The sequence below is a fragment of the Triturus cristatus genome, chromosome 6 (genome assembly GCF_964204655.1).
Source record: "Triturus cristatus chromosome 6, aTriCri1.1, whole genome shotgun sequence".
Taxonomy (NCBI): Eukaryota; Metazoa; Chordata; class Amphibia; order Caudata; family Salamandridae; genus Triturus; species Triturus cristatus.
The window spans coordinates 382,814,955-382,837,744 of NC_140589.1; positions in this window are offsets into that span (position 1 = coordinate 382,814,955).

The window sequence follows — 22,790 nt, forward strand, 5'->3', positions numbered from 1 at the left end:
GGCTCGCAGATGCCCCCGCGGTAGGCGTTCCAGGGGCCCCATATTTTCACCCACGCCCCAGGCTTGCCCCTCGCCACATACACCATCTTTTCTCGGAACATGCACCAATCCATATGTTCTTTCCAGGCCGACACCGCCGGGGGCCGCTGGGATCCCCACAGTTGGGCGATGTCACGCTTAGCTATCATATATCCCAGAGTCATCCATCGCGTCTGCGGAACCGAGTAATCAGTTGGTTCCCACACATTCAGCAAGCATCTCCTCGCTTCAGGCAACAGTGCGACATGCGTAACCAGACGCAGGACCTCATGCACACCACGCCAGAATCGCTCCACCTTCGGGCATTCCCACAAAATATGCAAAAAAGTCGCCAAAGCACCACACCCACGCTTGCACAACCCATCCTCAGCATAACCCATACGCAGAAGCCTTGGCCCCGTCATGTAAACCCGGTGGAGTATCTTAAGCTGGACGAAGCGAAGGCGAGCCGGTATGGCCACCTCCTTCGGAGAGGCCACCGCGGAAATCCAGTCTTCGTCGTCCAACTCCAGCCCGTCGGCCACCCAGGCCTCCCGGAGGCCGATCAGCAGGCCCGAGCGATCATTAATCAATTTTTTGTAAATGAGGGAGATCGTGCTATCCGAAACGTGGCCATCCAGCACTCTATCCTCCAGGGGGGAAGACTCCGGGATGGAGGCGACGTCTGGGAAGACGGAGCCCAGCGCATGACGGACCTGCAAGTACCGAAAGTATTCACTGCCCTGCAGCTGAAACTCCGTCTGCAGCGTCTCGAATGTTTTAAATCCCCCTCTCGTCCAGAGGTCCCCCACTTTACTGATGCCAATCGTGTCCCACTTCTCGAAGCCCTTCGAGGTCCACAGGGAGCCCAACCGCTGAGGCGCATACAACGGCGACGCCCGGGTCAAACGGTCCTTCCACCCCATAGCTGCATTGGCCGCGTGCCACACCCGCACCATGACACGCGTGGGCCCCGTCAAGCGGGGATCCGGCGCGTCAGAGTAGAGTGCTCGATTGTAGTCGCCACCGGGCAGGAGCATCTTGTCCATTTCAAATGCCAGGTTCAAGGCGGGCCCATAGAGGCCGTGATTAATTGCAGCTAGCTGGGAGGCCCAGTAATACCGCTTAATGTCCGGGAGGGCAATCCCCCCGTCATACCACGGGAGCGTCAACTTCGCCAGGGCTATACGCAGCCTCCCGTCCCAGAACAGGCGGCGCTGTAGACTCTCCACCTCACGGAAGTAGCGCGCCGGGACTAGGTCCATAGTGTTCTGGAGAGCGTACAGGAAGCGCGGCAACGACATCATCTTAAACAATGCCGCCCGGCCGAGCGGCGAAAGCGGCAGGCGCCGCCAGCGCGCAACGTCCTCCTTCAAGCGCTGGAGGGGGGGACGCAAGTTTCGCTCGTAGCGGGCCTCCGGGTCCAGCGTGATATAGACACCCAGGTACCGAAACCCCTGCGAGGCAATCTGGATCGGACATCCCCGCGGGAGGACGGGAGCCTCCCCGGAAAGCACATAGACACATGATTTAGCCCAGTTGATGACAAGGCCTGAGTTACGGCCAAAGGAGCGCAGGACATCAACCAGGACAATCAGTGATTTGCGCGGGGAGGCTAGGTACAAAAGGATATCGTCAGCGTAGAGGGACACGCGGTCCTCATACTCGGGGGTCCAACGGAGACCACGGATGGAAGGGTGCCACCGCAGCCACTCCGCCAGGGGTTCCAAGGCCAATGCAAACAGGAGCGGCGACAAGGGGCAACCCTGTCGCGTGCCCCGTCCCAGCGCGAACTGGGCCGAGACTCGCCCATTCACTACCACCTGCGCTAACGGGCCCGAGTACAACAATTTGACCCAGCTGATGAATCCCGGTCCAAATCCAAATTTCGCCAGCATCGCCCAAATGTATGGCCATTCGAGCGTGTCAAACGCCATGGTGGCGTCTAAGGACGCCAAGATGGCCGGCTCCCGCACAAACGGAACACGCGCGAGCACCCCGTGCAAGCGCCGCAGATTGAGGGCCGTGTTGCGATGGGGGATAAAGCCAGACTGGTCTTGGTGGACCAAATCGCCCACCACGCCGACCAGCCGGTTGGCAAGCACCTTGGCAAGGATTTTGGGCTCCGCATTCAAGAGCGAGATAGGCCGATAGGAGTCAACCCGGTCTCGGGGTTTCCCCTCCTTGTGAATCACCACGATTGTAGCCAGACGTTGGTCCGGCGGGAGGGAGCCCCGCGAGTGGGCCGCCAGGAACATCGCGCGGAGGTGGGGTGCCAGTACGTCCGGTCGCAGCTTATACAACTCAATAGGGATGCCGTTCGGGCCCATGGCCTTGCCAGATGCGACCGAGCGTATGGCGAGGGCAATTTCGTCCGAGGTCGGAGCAGCATCCAACGACTCCCTGTCCTCCACCGAAAGGGAGGGCAGCGTGATATCTCGAAGCAGGGCATGGGAATCCGCCTCCGAGCAGGGAGAGACCGGGGAATACACCTCGCGGAAGTAATCCGCGAAGCAAGAGACAATGTCTTCTGGCTCGGTGACACGTACACCATCCATCCTCTCAATCAGCGGAACCACACGATTCGCTCTCTCCTTTTTATCCAACCACGCAATCAATTTACCAGCCTTATCACCCACATCATACAGTCGCCCCTGTTGCTCTCTACTGAGGCCCCTGGCTGCCTCCGTGACGAGGGCCCTATAGGCCGCTTGCTTAAGGTGTAGGACATGCAGTGCAGCATCCGTCACCCCACTCCCCAAATCACCCTCTAGTTCAGTAATTTCGGCCTCCACTCGGGTCACCTCCTCCTGCTCGCGCCTCCGGGCATGGGATATGAAGGAGAGGGCCTCCCCCCTAATAACTGTCTTGAAGGCCTCCCAAAGGGAGATAGCCGAAAGGACAGACCCCACATTCTCCTCAAAATACCGGTGCAAGGATTTAATCAGGTCAGCAGGAATAGTGGGGTCGCGCAGGTACCAGGCATTGATTGGAGCTACCCTGCCCTCCCCCCTCGGGAGGACACCAAAGTGCAACAGGAGCGGGGAGTGATCTGAAATACCCCGCGCCAGATGGCGCACCTCTCCCACCCTCCCAGCATAGGCCGCAGGGACAAGGATATGATCAAGCCGCGAGAGGCTACCATGGGCACCCGAATGGAAGGTGTATTGCAGCTGCGTGGGATGTTTTAAGTGCCAGCAGTCCACCAATCCCAATGTATCTAAGAGGCCGGACAGCCACACCTGCGCCCGGGGGAGGTCCCTAGGGGGGTGACGATCCATTGTCCCAGAAACCACAGCATTGAAATCCCCCCCAACCACCAGAAGCCCCCCCGGAAGGTCAAGGAGGAGGCGCCCCAGGTCCGCAAAAGTGGTAGACTGTAGCCCCGGTGGGACATACACTGAAACAAAGACAACCACTTTGCCCTCCATTCTCCCCACCAAGGCAGTGTAGCGTCCCCTCTCATCATGGCGCACCTCATCTATTTCCAGCGGGAGCGAGTTCTTAACCATGATGCCCACCCCCCGCGAGCCGGACGTGAAGCCCGAGTGGGCCACCAAACGATAGCCACGCCAGTTCATGGCACAAAAGGAATTACCAATAAGGTGTGTCTCCTGCAGAAAGACCACATCTGGCGAAATTCGTTTCAGATACTGCAGGACCACACCTCGCTTAATCCTATCCCCCAGTCCATTAACGTTCCAAGACAACAAAGTCAAGTCCCTACCCCCCATCACATACGGAAGCCATCATTCGTCCCCCCGAGAGCACCTCAAAAACACCAATACAGTAAAGGGTTTGCCTTGCGGTAAAAACAAACAACACCCCGCCCCAACCCACCCGTCCCAACAGAACTCCCCCCTCCCTGCACCCCTGCATGAGCCCAAACAGCCCCCCCAAAGTGCAGTGTGCCTGTCGCCCCATAGATGAAAACACTAACTAGTCCCCCAGAGGAGGAGGGAAAGCCCCCAAGAGACCCCGTACGACCTCCACGGGAGGGGAACCTACACAATCAGTCAATAATGACAATAATGTTGTCCAGAGCAAGGCCTACTATTAGTCCCTCAGTCCTGATCCGGCAAGCCCTCCCCACCAACCGCGCCCCCCCCACCCCCCCGGCCCCGATCCCCGGGCAAAGTGTCCAACCAGTCCCCGGCCGCCTCGGGACGATCAAAAAAGTGCGTGCGGCCATCCACCTCTACCCTCAACTTCGCTGGAAAAAGCATCGCGTACTTGAGGTTCAGGTCCCGTAGGCGACGTTTGACTCCGAGAAAACTCAGTCTCTGCTTCTGGACCGCCGGAGTAAAATCAGGATAGAAGTTTACGTCCATATTGTCGAGTCTGACCGGTCCTTGTTGCCTAGAAGTCTGCAGGATAGCGTCTCTGTCCCGAAAATTGAAGATCCGGGCAATGAGAGGCCTCGGAGGGGCTCCGATCTTAGGTCTCCCTCCGGGGACCCTGTGGGCACGTTCTACTGCGAAGAGTTTACTCAGCCCCCGGGGCTGGAGACGGGTGAGGATCAGGTCCTCCACAAACAGATCCGCCGCCTCCTCCTCACGTCCCTCCGGCACCCCGACAATGCGAACATTGTTCCTCCGGGCCCGACCCTCGGAATCTTCCAGTCGACGATCCATCAGGGCGCTCGCCTGGCCCAGTCGGCGCACCTCCTTTTGGAGGGCCGCCACGTCCGTTGTGAGGCCCGAGGTGGTGTGGGCCAAAGAGTCGACCCGGTCATTCGTCTTGGACAGATCGGCCCTCACCAGGCCCACATCCACGAGGACCGAGTCAATCTTTTGCGCCAGAGTGTCAAAGCGCTGGTCCACTGAGGCCTTCATCTCGGCGATGGCGCCCATGACGTCCCGGAGGGTCAGATCCGCGGGCAAAGCAGGAGCATCAGTCGGGCCAACAGGGGACCTACGCGGCGCCTCCGGAGATCCCTTCTGGAGGGTGTAGCGGTCCATGCTGTTAGACTGAGGAGCTGCGCCACGGCGGGTCGATTTCACCTTTGCCCGGTCGCCATCTTGTTTCGTGGACATGGCTCCAGTCCCCAAATCGTGCCAATCTCCTTGAAAGGGGCTGACAGACCAGTTCACGGGCTCCGGGGGAGGGCGACCACAGCTCCGAAGGGCGGATCACAGCTGGCGGGCCGGCAGGGCACCCCGGTGAAGCCACACCACCGCACGCCACCCCTCGACCCTACCTCGCTTGGCAGCAAGGAGGGCGCGAAAGCGAAAGTGAAAGTGCGGGGTACGCGAATCGCCCAGCCTCGCCCGCCGCTGTTGTTCACTTTATCTCCGGATCGCCCCACAACTCCAATCCGGGGGGCCGGCGTGGAGAAGGCCGCAAACCTCAATCGATGCTCCCGCCGGTGTCCGAGGTCCGATTTGGAAACGGAGAACGGGTGGCACCTCAGCTCGGTCTCACGAACACAGTCCCCCCGTCTAGGACAGGATATGGTCAGGATTTATGCAGGAGGTCGCGGAGGTCCTCGGGAGCCTCGCACCTACGCGGCCATCTTGGTTGCGCGCTAGGCTCCTCCTCTGTGGATTATATAATTAAGTTGTTTTTAGTACAAATTGTAAGGAGAATATCTATGATAGATTACTTTCTGAGAGTAAACATTGTGAGTATCATCAAATGTTATATATTCACAAACTTACCTACTTATGTTAAAAAGGGGTTCAAATACCTATAACTCCCTTTGAAGTATTGTTTTTCAATCCATTTTATATGAACAGGATTTATTGGAGGAGTTAGTAGCAGGCTCTGAATTACCATTTTAGAAGTTGCCAGAGAATAGGAATTTGGTTCACAATAACAATGATAGCAGACCTAATATACTACTGACTCAACTCTCTAACACAACTAATGAGATGAGAGTCTTTAAATTGACTGATGTGAAGCATAATTTTATTAGAGGATTTAATAAAAGGAGAATCAAAATTAGTAGAAATGCTTCAGAGGCAATTAGAAGAAGAAACTGAGGAGAGATTTAGAAATTCAAAGATGCATCTTAGACTTAGAATTAATCAAGATAAGAAGGGAGTTATTTGCATGATGTGAGAAACATGATGATTTGGAAGCCTCAGATATGATCGGAATGAGTGAGTGTAGTTATAGATATATAGTCAGCAGAGGGTATATGTTGGGTCTTGATCCTATATTCAGAGCCATTTATCATGTCTGTGATAAAACAGCTTTTATTAACCTTTCAAGTAACTGGATAGGTTACTGTTACTTAACATTAGTATTTTTAAGATTGTAACATGTGAGGGAAATGAATGAGATGAATAAAATTAATCTTAAAAGAGTGCACGTGGTTTTGGACCAGTGCTTATAGATATATTTGGTGCATTGATTCCATCTATTGGTGTGGCTGTGAATAATGAAAAGATAAGAAAGTTATCTACCTTAGTAGATTTCTTAGCTTTTAATACTGCAGGTGCTTCAATTAAGATAAATGAAGAGATGATTGCCATCCGTGCAATGGTTATCTAAACCTGAATGGCTTTCAATATTGGGCTTGGAAAAAAAGGTGGTGTGTACTGTGTATTAAAGATTCATCAATGTTGTACATTTGGGCTTGATAATAGCATGGTAATTAAGGATTACATTAATAACCTAACTAATGTTTTATGTCAAACTAAAGCTTTGGGAAAGACTGGAGTTTGGGAAGTTATTGGTTGGTGATTCTGTATGACTAGAAAGGGAATTGCAAGTAATGAGGAAAGGTTTGGTAATGTAAGGTGGAGGTTTGATGAAACAGATATTGACATCTGTTATTATAATTATTCTTAGTCAAATTGAACAATATCTTTTACTAACACATCTTAAAATTCTCTGCTTAGGTGATACATTTAAGTATGTTTGTGAAAAGAAAAGGATGAACAGAAAAAAGAAATTGGATGGATGATATCAAAACCCAATGATTGACACATTCAAAACTTTGGAGAAGTAAAAATTGAAGAGGACGAAAATAATGACTGATTTAGTTTAGAATAGTGCAGTGCATTTTTGATGATTAAAAAATCATCAGGGGTATATTAAAGTGGAGGCATTGATGCATTGATAAATATTAATGCTCATTTTCATGTGTTTAAGTTATCACATGTAGGCTGCAAAACGAGTTTATTAAGCCTCTGGTCCGGTTGCACTGACAGCTAAAGAATGTGGCTTTTAGATGTTGCACTGCGCAAATTAGCTTTCTCTCCTTCTGCGTTGTTCATTTTCCATAAAACAGACAAAAAGATGTGTTTTTAAAAGGTTTTCTTTATTTTCACTGCATCAATGAATGTGCTTTGAAAGAAGCATGCCGGAGATATTTTTGTAATGTTGTAAATTTTCAAGTCTTGTGTTGACTTCTGGTTCAATTGTGCATTTATTCATTATTTATTAGTTCATCATTTAGTAGTGTTATGTAATTTCTCCTTGTAGGTAGAATAAAAGGAGACTTAGGTGGTCCTTTGACTGGCCCGTTTTATGTACAACATTTTCTGCAATGCTGATTGCTTTATGCAATCTAACTTTATTATTGCACCCTTGTGTTACCACATCATGTCATGTTGAGGACGTGATTTTCTATTCCTCTGAATCGATAAAATGTTTTACCTTTTGGATGTGTGCCCAGAGCTTTTTCCCTATTCTTACTGAGCAGCCTCTATTATGGATTTTAATTTAACTCTATACTTGGAATATTTCTGGAGGTCGAAATTATGTTATCCTCTTGCTTATTATGAATTATTGAATTGCCTAACTAACTAATGTTTGCTTTCTGTAATGATTCCACATTTTTTAATAAACCTTCATGATTTTGACTTAGAAGCTTGACTTGTGTAAGGTTCCTTTATTTGCCTTGGGCCCTCGTCCTTTCAGATTTGCACAGCGCTGGTTATTCTCATTAGTCCTTTGAATTTATTAGTAAAGATGCTGAAAACGACTTCAGGAGGAACATCACAAACCATCGACTGACGTTGCTCATTCTTCATGCATGGAGGTGTGTATGGTGTGCAGGTTTGAATGCAGAACTTTGCCCTGCTGTTGTGACAGGAGGTTGTCCAAAAGAGACTGGTAAATCAGTGGACAGATGCTCATGGCCAGATGTTCTATGTACCACAGTCTGCTGGCCGAATCCAGCGCCACCATGGTACCTTAGGCTCGATCGTTACTGAACTTCTTCAGAACTTTGGGTAGGAGAGTTAGAGGTGGAAAGGCGTACTTTGGCACATTGATGGAAACTCCCAGAGATATCAACAGATGGGGCTCCATCTAGATGTTGTTGATGATCATTTGAGGCAAGTCCACCTTCAGCAATCAGCTGTTGAGGTTTGGAAAATCTTATATTCCCAACCTCTGAAGATAGGCAGCAACCACCACCATCCCTTTCGTAAACACCCGCAAGTCACTGGTAAGGCAGAAGGGGAGCAATGCAAACATAAAATTCTCTTGACCTTCCTGATGAAACCGCATGTGTCATCTGTGGGACTGCAGGACAGGAATGTGGAAAAGGCATCCTGCAAACCCAATGTCACCATCCAGTCACGTGGTTTCAGGGAAGGTATAATTTAGGCCAGGGTGAGCATCTTAACTTGTCCTTCTTGAGTAAGAAGTTCAGAGGATAAAGGTCTAAAATAGAAAAAAGTCCTCTGTCCTTCTGCATCAGAAATTAGCATAAGTAGCAGCCTCTGATGTTGGTACCCTCTCTATGGCTATCTGCTTCATGAGAGCTTGAAAGTTTCTTTGCAGAATGGGCAAATGGTCCTAAGGAAACCATTGTTGTGTATATGGTTTAGTTGGAGGGGTGGAAAGGAAGGGTAAGGTGTAGCCACATTGGACTGTTTGAAGCTCTCATCACTCTAATGTGATGCTTTGCCACCTGCAGGCAGTAACTTATTCAGCATTTAAACGGGTGATAGCACACTGCTAAGGGTAAACTGAAGGGGTTATGCTGGGGCAGCAGCAGGGTGGCACAAGACAAGACAAGTTAGTTTGTTCCCCTTGGGGGCCTAGACTCTGACAGCTAGATCACTGATCTCTGCTCAAAAGAACTGGAAGGTCTGTTGTTGCTCAGGCCTCTGGCCTCTGGTATAAGTCCCTTCCAAAGCCTCAAAAGGGGCAGTACTGCAAGAGATTCTGCTGCACGGGTAGTGCTAAGCCAACAGAGCGTGCTATCACTTTGCTTTCCATAAAGCACTCTACCACCAGGTCTGCCTTGTCCTCAAAGAAAAGGGCCAATCCATGAGTGATTTTTGGATATCACTCAAAAGACTGGTTGTGTGTATCCAGGCATGACACCGAATCACCACGCTGGTACCAATTGCCCTACATAGACAGTTGGTAGTGTCCAGATATAAATTCATCAAGCACTTCGGTGTGCCTTTGCCATCCTAATTTATCTGATGGAGGTTGGTGCATAGGTCATCTAGACTGTGGGCAAGATATCTCCCACCATATTCCACAACACATGTGATTAATGCACCATGAGGCAACTTGAGTTTATGCACATGAGGGCATAACTAGCAGATAAGAAAATTTGCTTTCCGGTGCTAACATGCATTTTGACTCCTTGTCTGATGGGGTGGTCAGAAACACATTTGGGTTCTTGGGTGTTGGGTGCTGCAGAAGGAAATGTGAGTCCCCTGGTGCTAGTCTGTGTTCCCCAGCTACTTGGCGGTTGGTGGGAGGGCGAGACCAACACTTCACCCAGGATACCCAGAAATGTGCCACATTTGCTTTTACCTTCACTGAGAGAAACTGGAGTTCAAGCACTATTGTAAAATAGGGATATTCCTCAGTAGAGGAGCCAGATGGAGAGATAAGGCCAGTGTCAGGCATTGTATAAATTCCACTTGCCTCTTGGAGGTCTAAAAATAGGTTCTCATTGTAGTACAGTTGTAAAGTGTCATCTATGAAATCATCTTGTGGCTCCAGGTCTGAGACTCGGAAGTGCATTGGAAAGTGTATCTGAACAAGATTAGGGTTAAATGTGTGGTCGAGGTAAGTGTTATGTTGGCTGAGGTTATGGTGAATTTGCTTCTAAATCACAGATGACTATGGGTTCTTCCTCTAGCATTAGAGGTGTCATTGCTGGCATCGGAGAACGGGGACCTGGTGCAGGTCTCAGTGCCATACAGGGAGTCAGAGCAGGCATCGGTCCTGGATTCGGGGTGGACCCCGGAACGGGGTTGAGTGGTGCAGTCAGAATTGGTGATGGATCTGCTAGAACTAATCCAACTGGAGGCCTCCTCAAATCTATGGGGCCCAGAGCTATGCCAGAAGAATCCGGAAAGGTACCAAAGATCCACATCAGAGCCTCCTTGAAGGGTTGAATCTGTTGCAGTATCACCTACGGGCCAAGGAACTCAGGCTATATCGGGACCAGCAGTGATACAGGTTCTGAAGGGAAGGACCGAGAGTGAGATTTAGACGAACCCGGTTGACCGCTCAACTTCTGATGAAAGTGGCAGTAAGAAGGGGTCCCATGTTTCATCTTACTGTGTTTTTTCTTTTTTTAATTAACTGAAGTGCGATGACACCCTCTCTCGGGAACACCTGGTAACTGAGAATGCGCCTGCATCCTCGACTTTGAGCAAGACCGGGCCTTCCGAGCCTTCCTGAGGTGTTCAGTAACATAGAGGTTCGCCTTGGGGTCCTGGATGGCCTTCAGGTTCATCTGAGCACAGTTATTGCACGATGTTGACTCATGTGAAGAGCCCAGATAACTTGAGAGTATCTGTCACTGACATATGTAAGTGACAATCCTTGCAGGGTTTGAAACCTGGTGTATCAAGGTGAGATATGTCCCTTGCAGACTGAATACAATTTGGAAAAGTGGTCTCTAAGGTGACAGAAATCAAGGGAGCTTGCTCTGGATCCATTTTGGAAGGCGGGGAAAGAAAGGAACTTATGTTGAGCCAAAGATGTGGCTCGTATATTGTGTCCCTGACATCACTTCTGGGGTGGGATGGACATGATGTGGAGCAGCATAACACCACCTAAAGGCACACAAGGTTTGGCTGATAAAACATTCTCTGGATCCAGTCTAGCTTCTAGGGGGATTCACAAGGTGGCAAATCTGTGGTAAGAGGTATCCATCAGGAAAAATTACTTCAAGTGATAAAGGATACTAACGCTGGTGTGAAAATATTTTTCATCTCACATTATACAGGTAAGGAAATGTTTAACCTGTCTGAAAACCTGACCAACACAGGTGACGCAGTTGATTAGAAAATAACTGTGACTGCTAGAGGCTCATTTTAATCCACAACTGAACTTCAATTATATAAAAAAAACTGAGACAAGCCAACCCACCATGGAAATGAAACCATTGATGGATACTAAGCGCAATTGCGTGGCCTTGTCAGCACTTAGATTAAAAACAACTGATTCAAACAACTGAGGGTGCAATAAGTTCATGGGTGCAGGTTCCCTACTGCATCAAACATTAAACAGCAATATCAATTGATGAAATTCTGAAGTTGGGGAGATCACATGAACTGTTTAAAATGAGAGCACAATGCAAGGAATCTGCCTGGTCATCATCAAAGGGGAACTAGAGGACACCCCACCCATCAAGACAGAGTCAGTTGAAATTATCAGAGTGGGGTGTGGTATAGCAGAAACAACACAGATGCGCACATTAGAAGAGCAGAGTGTTGCATGTGTGGCCACTGTGGCACGCACAGAATATCACCAATGACACAGTGACCTGACAGGATATGGTGTGGTCAAACTGTGGATGGTTGAAGAATTGTTTTATACAAAGGCCCACAAAATATGTCTTGCCTATGACAATGAGCCCCCAAACAAAAATGATTTGTGCTCTCTCTCTAGAGCCACAGAAGCACCACATCCAACTGCCATATACGGCGAGGAGGAAGAAAAAGACATTCACATTATCCTTGCATCTCTCACTGAAACCTCCAGGGGAGAAACAGCTGCAGGGATCTACTTGTCAAACAGTGTAAGCACTTATTGATACAAGAGCATTGGTTAATGTGATGTGCACACAAGAATTCCATTAAGCATGCTTGTCAAACCTGGCTTTTCCAGTGGGTTTATCCCCAGACTTTTTGCTTTTTGGCCTCTTGTTTCAGACCCTGTTTGTGTGGGTTTTAGGACTCTGGGCATTTTACCACTGCTGGTCAATGATAAAGTGCATATGCTCTCCCTGTAAATTGTGACTATGGATTGGTATTTACATGATTGGCTGGTTTGACTTACTACTAAGTCCCTAGTACAATTCACTGTTTGTGCCCAGGGCCTGTAAGTCAAATGCTGCTAGTGGGCCTGCAGCACTGATTGTGCCACCCACACTAGAAGCCTTGCAAAAGGTTCTCCGTCCTGCCATTGCAGTGTCTGTGCACAATTTGGTACTGCCATGTTGACCTGGCAAGTGCACCCATTTGCTAGGCCCTAACCTTCTCTTTTCTTACATGTGAGTCTCCCCTAAGTTAGGCCCAAGGATAGAATGAGAGTTTATTAATAATATCTTATACGTATAACTTCCCATTGGGACAAGATAGAAAGTTATAATTTAGAATGCCTGAACTGAGAATATAAAAATGCATCTTTTAGTAACCATGATTTTTATATTGTGTGTTTGAAAATACCACTTTTAGAAAGCGGGTATTTTCTTGCTTAGCCATCCTGTATGCCTCTACTGGATTGTGGATTGTCTGGTTTTGTAGTGACAGGGGCTGGGGATGTTCATTCTCTCAGACAGCCACTGGGGCAGGGGGGTTGATGTGTGTCCTGCCTTTCCTGAATGAGTCAGGGCTGGGGTGAATAGACCTGGACTGCATTTTTTTTTTTTATTGTTTTGCTCAGGGAAATCAAGAGAAACATTATTACACTGAGAGAGAAACAAATATTCATACAAAAAAGAAAAGGACCGAATAATCACTGCAAATTCCACATTACTAAAAAACAACTATACATCCCAAAGTACAGGGTAGAAAACACAGAGGATTACAGCTTCTTCATTAAATCTCATCAGTTTCCCATATCGGGCCCCATACCCGGAGACCTCTTCTTTTGGCTCTTTGCCCTTTACATTTATAGAGTGCCTTCTCTAAATTAAAAACATGATGAAGTCTTCCATACCATTCCTGAAAGGAGGGTGATTCAGGATCCTTCCAATGAGTCGCAATAATTAAACGAAAAATGGCAGAAACCATGAAACAAAAATAAGCTTGGGAAGGATCCAAACATAAGCTGTCATCAATCCCTATTAAAATCAGAGTAGGAGTTAGTCGTGCTAAGCCACCAGTGACTTGATTAAGAAAATTCTCTATCTTTCCTTTCAAATTATCAAGCTGATTACACCCACTAAACATGTGAATCATATCTGCCGGGCCTTAGTTGCATCTAGGGCACCGATCAGTTTCCCTTTTCCCCCAGCTAAAGAGTTTAGCTGGGGTATAGTAAAGCCTAAACAGAGTTTTAAAGTGTTGAGCTTTAAGGTTAGCTGCGAGAAATATTTTTTTTTACAGATAAAGGGACCTACAGATATCCACGTCAGGATCCCCGAGCGAATCTGCCCAAACACTTTCTGAACTGGCAATATCGTCCTGGTTGGCATTCAACAAAATTAAGTATAAATCCTTTACTCGTGGCTGCCTATGCCCAAGCCAATCAAGTATCGGGATATTATCCAGTCCAATTATTTGGACCATTACTGTTTTAATAATCTCCCTGAATTGTAAATATTTGAAGAAGGTCTTAGTTTCCACCCCAAATTCCACCCCAAATTGAGTTTGAAGCACTTCAAAAGATTTTAACTCGGATTGCTCAAATAGATCTCCGATTACATTTATGCCAGCCTGTTCCCAAGTTTTCCCTAGATTATCGTAAAATAAGGGTGGGAACATAGACGAGCGCCAAATAGCATGATATCTGTGCAGCTTGGGGATCCTCAGAAGTTTACTTATTTTATTCCAGACATTCCAGGCGGTTCTAACAATTTCGAACCGCGTTCTTTTGTAGTAACTCCCATCTAATTGCCTTAATAAAACACCTGGTGCATGATCCCCTAGGGCCAACTCATAGATAGAGGGAGGAGAATCCCTGCTATAAATCGCCGAAGTAATTCCTACTCCGGTTTTAGGCCGAAACAAACTAATCATTTGCTGCAACGTTACAGCCCAAAAATAATATTGCATATGGGGGATAGCCAATCCGCCACGATTTTGTGGCAGAGTCAACCACTTTATAGATCTTCTGATCTTTTTATACCCCCATATAAACTATAAAATATCCCGTCAATTTTTATAAAAAAACTCTTTAGGGGGTTCAATTGGGATACATCTGAAAAGGTAAAAAATTTTAGGGAACATAGTCATTTTAATGGTATTAGCACGTCCTATAATAGAAATGTATAATTTATCGATACGCTTTAAATCAGTGTTAATCTTGATTAGCAGCTGTGCCAAATTAATATCCCAGATAGTTGCAACCACCGCATTTATATTTATCCCTAAGCAAATAGCCTCCGGGGACCTCCAAGCATCGTTAAACAGGGTATTACCAGAACAAACAATCTTGGTTTTAGCTGTATTCAGCCTGTAGCCAGATTGACTACCGAATTCTAATGCGAGAGCCTCAATACGGACCAATGCAGCCTGGGGGTCAGGGGTGACTATGGCAATATCATCCGCATAGGCTAAAACTTTAGTGCTAAATCCCCTAACCACTATAGGTTTGATAGCCTGATCATTGAGCATAGCTCTAATTAAAGGATCTATGTACAAAGCGAAAAGAATCGGGGAGCATGGACATCCCTGTCTGGTGCCACGTGAGATCTTAATTCTCCCGGATTCCATCCCCTGGACTGCATTTAGAGTAGGGGAGGAGATTTCTTTCACAACTGAATGGGCTTAGTCTCCCTGGGACAATGCTGTCTCCACCTCCTGCTGGGCAGCTGCACCAGAGAGGACAGAACTGGGTTTGGCTGGGCAAAGAGCTTCTCTGCCACCAGAGAACAAAGGGATTTGTGCTATAAAAAGTGGGCCCCAGCCCCCTGAACTGTAGATCATTTATGGAATTCAAGAGGAACCTTTGCCAAGTAGAATAGTGGGAGAAACTAAAGGAGAAATACTTCCACTGTACTGTCTGGGGTTGGCCTGCAGCAGCTGTTTCCACCAAGGAGAGTATAAAGACTTTGCTATGCGCTGTGTCTCCTGCTTGTGAAAGATCTTTAAGCGCTTAAAGTAGAGCATGCCTCCTGTTCTGAAGTCTCAGGAACACAAAGACTTCATCCCCGGCTCCCCTGAACTTCCTTGCTGGGAGTTCTAACCTGCCAGGAGGTGCCTGTTCCTGCTGTTGAGAGCTGGAAAAGTAACGCAACTATGAGAAGTGCAATGAATCTGCACCTGTTTCCAATGCATCGCAGAAGAAACCGACACAGTGCCTGCCCGCAGCTGGAGAAATCGCTGCATGCCGCATTGAATGCACTGATCTACGAAGGCTGAGATCACTGCACCGATTACGACGCCGGCCCTGCAGTGCGGCTGAAAGAATCAACGCATCGTGGGACCGCGGCTGGAGAACCAACGCAAAAGACACACAATTGATGGACGGAATGCAGAACAAATCAAAACATTCACCTCCCCGTCAAGAGATCTGGGTTAAATGCATCATTCTTTTGCTCACCATGCCACCCCAGTTTTGACCTGGCCATATGCAAATCAGTCTTGACCCTGTGCCTCATGAGAACAGTCCAGCCCTAACTGCCAAGCCAGTTCCTCCCTGGACCGGAAAACAAGCATTCTAGGACTGGTTTCGGGGTTTCACCCCTCTTCAGCCAGGATAGCTTGATTCCAGTGGCACAGTGAGCTCAGGACCCATGTCTGGGCATACCTGGCGCACTTAGGGCGAGAAAGCAAAAGACACACGATTGATGGACGGAATGCAGAACAAATCAAAACATTCACACCTAGTCAAGAGGTCTGGGTTAAATCCATCATTATTTTGCTCACCATGCCACCCCAGTTTAGACCTGGCCATATGCAAATCAGTCTTGACCCTGTGCCTCATTGGAACAGTCCAGCCCGAACTGCCAAGCCCGGTCCTCCCTGGACTGGAAACAAGCATCCTAGGACTGGTTTCGGGGGTTCACCCCTCTTCAGCCAGGATAGCTTGATTCTAGTGCCACAGTGAGCCCAGGACCCACGTCTGGGCATACCTGGCGCACTTAGGTGATAAAGCAAAAGACACACAATCGATGGACCGAATGCAGAACAAATCAAAACAACAAACCAACGCAGCACTATTGCAGCCGCCGCATTAAGCACCGACGCATCCCCGATCGTCACACATCGCACCGGGGCACCAAGTCTACGAGAACGCTGGGGCTGCAGTAAGACACCAACGCATCACCTCCCCGTACAGTAAGAAACCGACGCATCACCTCTGCTTCAGTAAAGAACCGACGCATCACCTCCCCTGGAGTAAGAAACCAACCCATCACCTTCTCTGCATGCAAGGAACCGACGCATCACCTTCCCTGCGGCTGTTTTTGTTTATGATTTTTACGCATCCAAGGTACTTTGCATTGAACGTGTTGCAACTATAGTTTGTTATGGACAGAAAAGTTTAAATCTTTTAAAAGTCATATTTTGATTACTGTATTGTGGATTTTTGTCGTTTTGGTCTTGTTAGGTTTAGATAAAAATTACTTATTTTTCTAAACTGATGTGGTGTCTATTTGTAGTTTTTTCAGTGTTTTACTGTATGTGTGCACAAATGTTTCACACACTGCCTCTGAGATAAGCCTGTCTGCGTGTATCAAGCTATGAAGGGGGTGAGTAGGGGTTATTTTGAAAGTGTATCTCCCTAAACCTGACTAGCAAGAAGGGTCCCTACATGGATAAAGCAGCAAACCATTGCCAACTAGAGACCCCAATTTCTAGCTCATGCCTACAGCTCATGAAAATTAAGACATGCATCTAAAGCTTTGGAAATGATGAACACCACCCCACTGGATGGCACCTTCACAGTGAAGATTACTCAAGGAACAGAAGCAACCAAAGAAAAATTATTTGTCACTATGACCAGCAAAGCATATCAGCTTATTTCACCACCAAATGCGTGCCAGCACATCTCTTGTTTGAGAGAAACGCAGGAGATGTGATAGCAGCACGTCCTAATTGAGCTCTTTGAGTAAGTGAATTATTGGTTGGGGTGGATGTTAGTCTACCTCAAGTCATAATGTCACTATTCTAGTTAGGTCCACTAAACGTTTCAGCAATTTCAACCTGATCCTAACACCTGATAGCTACGGCACAGAGCAGACAGGCTTAACTAAGGAAAATGTATAAAGCAATTATAACTAACAAACCAGTTACAAAGTTGAAAACACAACAAAATAAAAATAATATAATGAACAAAATAACACTAATATGACAAAAGTCCAGCAAGGGGGACCAAAGTTATGAATTTTTTAAAGTTTTAAATTAAAACTGGACCAAAAAGCATTAAGCTCCATCCGCTGTCATTTTGTGGTGGGTGACCGGCACCTAGGCGTGATTTAAGGCCAACTTCAAAGGAGCCCAAATTGGATTTAGAAACCAGGTTCGACCATTTTGGGATTTTTACTTCGGACTTTGTCTCTGCAATGGAATTTAAAAATCCTCAGTGGGGCAAGGCAGCAGGTTGTGGCTGAGAAGGTGGGAAGGTTGGCCGAGAGGCGGGATCAACTACAAGAGAGCTATCCTTACAGCCAAATCAGATTATTTCTCTGGCAAAATCTTATTAGCGGCCAACAAACCTAAGGAGATTTTCTCTATCGTCCATAACCTGGCCGTATCAGATAGAGTCAATCCCAATCTACTCCTTCGCATACTCTCTGTCTTTCCCTTAATGACTATTTTTTTTAGAAGATCGCTAAAATCAAACTGAATATCCCCTCACCATCTTCTCAACCTCCTCCCTTTTCCTCTCCCCCTCTGTCCTCTTCTCTTACCCATTTCCCCCCATCTCGAAAGAATCCTTTCTGATTCTGCTCATGAAGGTCAAATCGGGCTCTCCTGCCGACTGTGGACCGGCCCGTATCTTAAGGGAGCTATTTGCTGGCTCCCTTGATCCCCCTCTGCTTCTCTTGAATTCTTCTATTTCTCAGGGAATAGTGCCGTCTCAATTTAAATCAGCTACGGTCATCCCTATCCTAAAAAAAACCTGGGTTTGACCCTACCCTCCCTGCTAATTTTAGGCCCATCTCCCTGCTTCCGTACCTAGGCAAGATCCTCGAGAGCCACATTACCTCTTGCCTGTCAACATATATCGAGGACAACCATCTTTTAGCTTCCCATCAAGCTGGCTTCCGCCAGGTTCACTCGACCGAAACGGTGGTCCGCTCTGTCCTAGACGAGCTCAAGAGTCAGGCGGATTCCAACTGCCCCCAAGCCCTGGTGCTTCTTGACCTGTCCGCCGCCTTTGACACGGTCGACCATTCCATCCTCCTCGATTGTGTCAGGGTGGCGGGCATTCAGGGCACCGCCTTCTCTTGGCTAGCGTCATTCCTCCAAGGCCGGTCGCAGGCTGCCCAGCTCTCTAGTTTCTCTGCCCCGCCGCGCACAGTGTCTTGTGGGGTTCCCCAGGGTTCTTCCCTTTCCCCTCTCCTTTTTAACCTTTACATTTACCCTCTCATTTTTTCTTTGCTCAATATGGAGGTCTCCGTGTATAATTACGCGGATGACCTCCAGTTAATATTTGATCTCTCTTCCTCCACCAATTCCCTCCTCAAATTTCAAACCACACTTGTTTTTATCTCTGACTGGATGAGTTTAAACCCTTGACTGGTGGGACCCTCGGCATTAAAATCAGCCAGGACCTTTCTATGCGCCCTCAGGTCAGCTCCGTTGTCTCTTCCTGTTTTCTATCCCTCCGGATTATCCGTAAGATTTCTCGTTTCTTTTCCCTTGATGCCCTTAAAATCATTATTTTAGCCATGGTTCTTTCTCGTTTGGACTATGGCAACTGTCTCTATGTGGGTGTTCCCGCTTACGAGCTGCGGCGTCTCCAGACCATCCAGAATCAGGCGGCTCGCCTTATTCACCAGCTCCCCAAATTTCATCACTCTCTGCCCCTTCTTAAATCCCTACATTGGCTTCCCATTCTGTACCGCACCCTTTTTTAAATGGGATGCATAGTTTTCATGGCTCGTGCCCGCACAGCCCCTCTTTTTATCAACTCATTGGTCTCCCATTACACCCCTAGTCGTACACTCCGTTCTTCCAGCCAGGCCCTTCTCACCTCGTTTCCGTAAGTCCAGAGCAGGTGGTACTAGGTTCTCTGTCCTCGCCCCCCGTTTCTGGAACGATCTTCCATTCTCTATCAGATCTATTGCCTCCTACTCACACTTCAGGAAGGCACTCAAGACTCACTTGTTTGCCCGAGCGTTTCCCTCCCACTGACCCCCCTTGCCTTCCCCTCTGCTCCGCGTAATCTACTAGCGCCAGTAAACTGCTTGGTCACAGTGCGCTCTATAAATATTTTCAACTTCAACTTCATGGTTGCAGATGAGGTTCCAGTGAAGAATTTCAGAGGAAAACTGTGTGTGGAAAAAATTCCATATTCACGCCCAAGTAAGGTTTCTTGCCGGCCGGATACTTTTAGCACCATTGTCCTGTGAAAATGTCAATGTTTGAACATAATCACTTTTTGGGAGCTTGGATTCTTACACTGAAGCAAGGCTGCAGCCTAACAGGGCTCCATGATGCTAGATGCCCTCTCTACAAAACGGATCTTAACCTGCAAAAAAAAAATCTCTGACCAGGAACAACCTGAATCTTTGATCATGTGACAACGCACATTTGTTGGATTGGCTTAGCAAGTTCGCCCCGGTCCTGTAGAGGGCTTTGGAGCCAAAATGTTTTTAAGTCCCAGCCTTTTAAGTTGTTAGGACTTTTACACAGTCAAGGGTCCCAGGACCTCAGGAAAAGCTAAGAAGTTTATGAAGAAACCGACATGCACGCTCTGGCGTGTTCACTGAGTTTCCTGAAGCATCGCCTGAATTCTATGGCCACAATCAACTCCCGAAGTACTAAAGAAGCTTACACAGATAAGTCTAATGGAAAGAAAGAGGGAGCCGTGTTTGCCTGCGAGATTGAGGTATGAGCATTATCTAAGTTAAACGGGATCTAAGTTCAACTAAAAGACTTTCAATTATCCTTGCTTTCGTCTCTGCCTGGTGCGCGTGAAGGCCCTCATGCCTGTTCCTTGCTCATGCTGGTTTTCTCCCTGTGCCCAGTTCTTGCACATCATCCATGCACTTCAACAATAGCGTGTTCCGATTTTCTTGCTGGCGGTCATCTTCTTTTCCACTCAGATGAACGGCACACGTTATCACATTGCAAAACGTAGGACATGACCATAATGCCAATTTGGTTTGAGATTAAACATTTAAAAACTGTGTTTTGTAGCTCATGGGAGTGTTCTCAGCAATTTCAGACACACACACACACACACAAAAAAACACATTAGAATTGGCTGAGTCCTTCAAAATAAATTGTTGTTTTTGCATGGAACTTCTCTGCATTTTCAGTGATATTCACATTATGAAAGAAATATAGCACTTTTGAATTTGACGAATCCTGCACTATAAATTTCATGCTTTAGCATGAATGGAAAGTTGATCCCATTACATCACAATGATACACGCACTTTGGAAATATCATAACCTACCAATTTGGATTAAGGCATTTCCACAACTATATTAACAGTGACACGCACACTATCATAGCGTGTCACAAGTGTGTTATTCATGTTCACGAAAATTTGTATACACTGATACACACACTGCAAGACTCTTCTGCGTCCACAACAACTAGCGTGTTGCAGTGTATTACTCACCATCACAGAAATTTGTCCACAATGATGCAAACACTATAGGACTCTTTTGCATGTTTTTGTGTCAATATGCAGTATGTGAATGCTCCGCCTCCATTTTTACACACACCGAGTGAACCTTCAATAAAATGGAAAACCTGGTTTAGAACATTTACTAAGTATCTGGATGCCATTGGGAATAATAGGTACTAAATAGTATCCCCTCTGGAACCGGGATGGCTCCTGTAGAAGAGGTAAAGGACTGGGGGAAGCTTAGTACGCCACGTGGCAACACACCCACTACTGTGGGCGGGAAGGGAAAGTGACCCTTTTTTTTATAAGCAGGGGTGCACAGTCAACAGTAGGTTATACGCAGGGAAGGGACCCTTGGCGAACGTGTGACTACAGGGCCTCCCTCTCATGCCCTCATGGGAGCAGATGCACCTTTTAAAATTGGGTAATTCCCTAAAAATGCAGTGGCAAGTATATCTGTTTCTTTAAATTCTTTCACATGCACATTGCATGCAAACGTCAGCCATGTCTTCGGGGGAAGTGACTTCTTCGCTACCCACCCTGGCGAAAGCCCAGAACCTTAGATAGGCCGTTAAGAAAGGACTGAAACATGTTGGTGCTTTAGGGACCTAGGACCATAACATCGTCCTAGCCCTATCTACTTTTCTAACCTTCCCTCCCACCCTACGACTAGAGGATACTTTTGGATTGGGAGAGAAATGTTATCTTTGGAGTTACGCCTCCATATACCCAGTCTTCATAAGTGCTCCCTGAAATACGGTTGAGCCCACCCCAACCTTTAGGAGTTGGGGTGAACCCAATGATGAAGCATGTCACTACTAGAGTGAGTGAAAGTTATATAAAGAAAAGGGTCACTTTTCCTTCCCACCCACAATAGTGGGTGTGTTGCCACCTGGCGTACTAAACATCCCCCAGTCCTTTACCTCTTCTACAGGAGTCATTCCGGTTTCAGAGGAGAAACTATTATGTTTCCTAGTCTATAACAGGGAGGATGTTTCTCTTCCATCCTCTTCATTTAAGGACCTCTCTACCCTTCTAGGATACTCATCCGGAACCCCTAATCTTCTGTAAAAGAATAATAGGTACTAACCAGAGGGGAAAAGATTTCTTCTTGAGCATAATTTATGTTTTAAATGTCAGGGAAGTTATTAATATCTACCTCCAGTTTGTGAAGGATCAGATGAAGAGAATGAACTTGTTGAATATCAGCAGGAAGTCAAGACGAAGGAAAAACAATTGTATGTGCAACTAAGTTTGATTGTTAATAGACAAGTTTTTTAATTGAGAGCAGCCCCAGGAGGAGTCAACAGACTTGTATGTGGCAGCTTTACACATTCTAGTTACGGACTGTGAATTTGAGGAGTTCACTACCCAATTAATCAGAGACCAAATAGTAGTCAAATGCTGGGATGAAAAAGTACAAGAGAAGTTGCATATGTTTAAGAACCCGTCCTTATTGGAAACCATTGACATTGTAAAAAGTATTGAAATTTCACACATTCAGTCACTTAATCAATCAATCAAAGATTTGTAAAGTGTGGCAAATCACCAACAGGGGTCTCAAGCCACTGGAGTAACTGCTTGCTGTGTGGTGATCTATTCATTTGAACAGCCAGGTCTTTAATCCTTTCCTGAATTGCTGGAGTGATGGTGTTGTCCTGGAATGCAGGGGAATGTTGCTCCAAGCTTTGGCCACCAGGTGTGAGAAAGAGTGTCCTACACAGTTGCTTCAGCACACCAGGGGGTTGTTTGTGAGGAAGACGGAGTCAGATCGCAGGTATCTGATTAGTTGGTGGAAGTTCATGCATTTGTTGATGTAAGCTGGTCTTTCCCTTTGCAGGGCTTTGTATGCGTGGATCAACATCTTGAACTGTCATCTTTTCTTGATCGGAGGCCAGTGTAAGTTCTTGAGATGG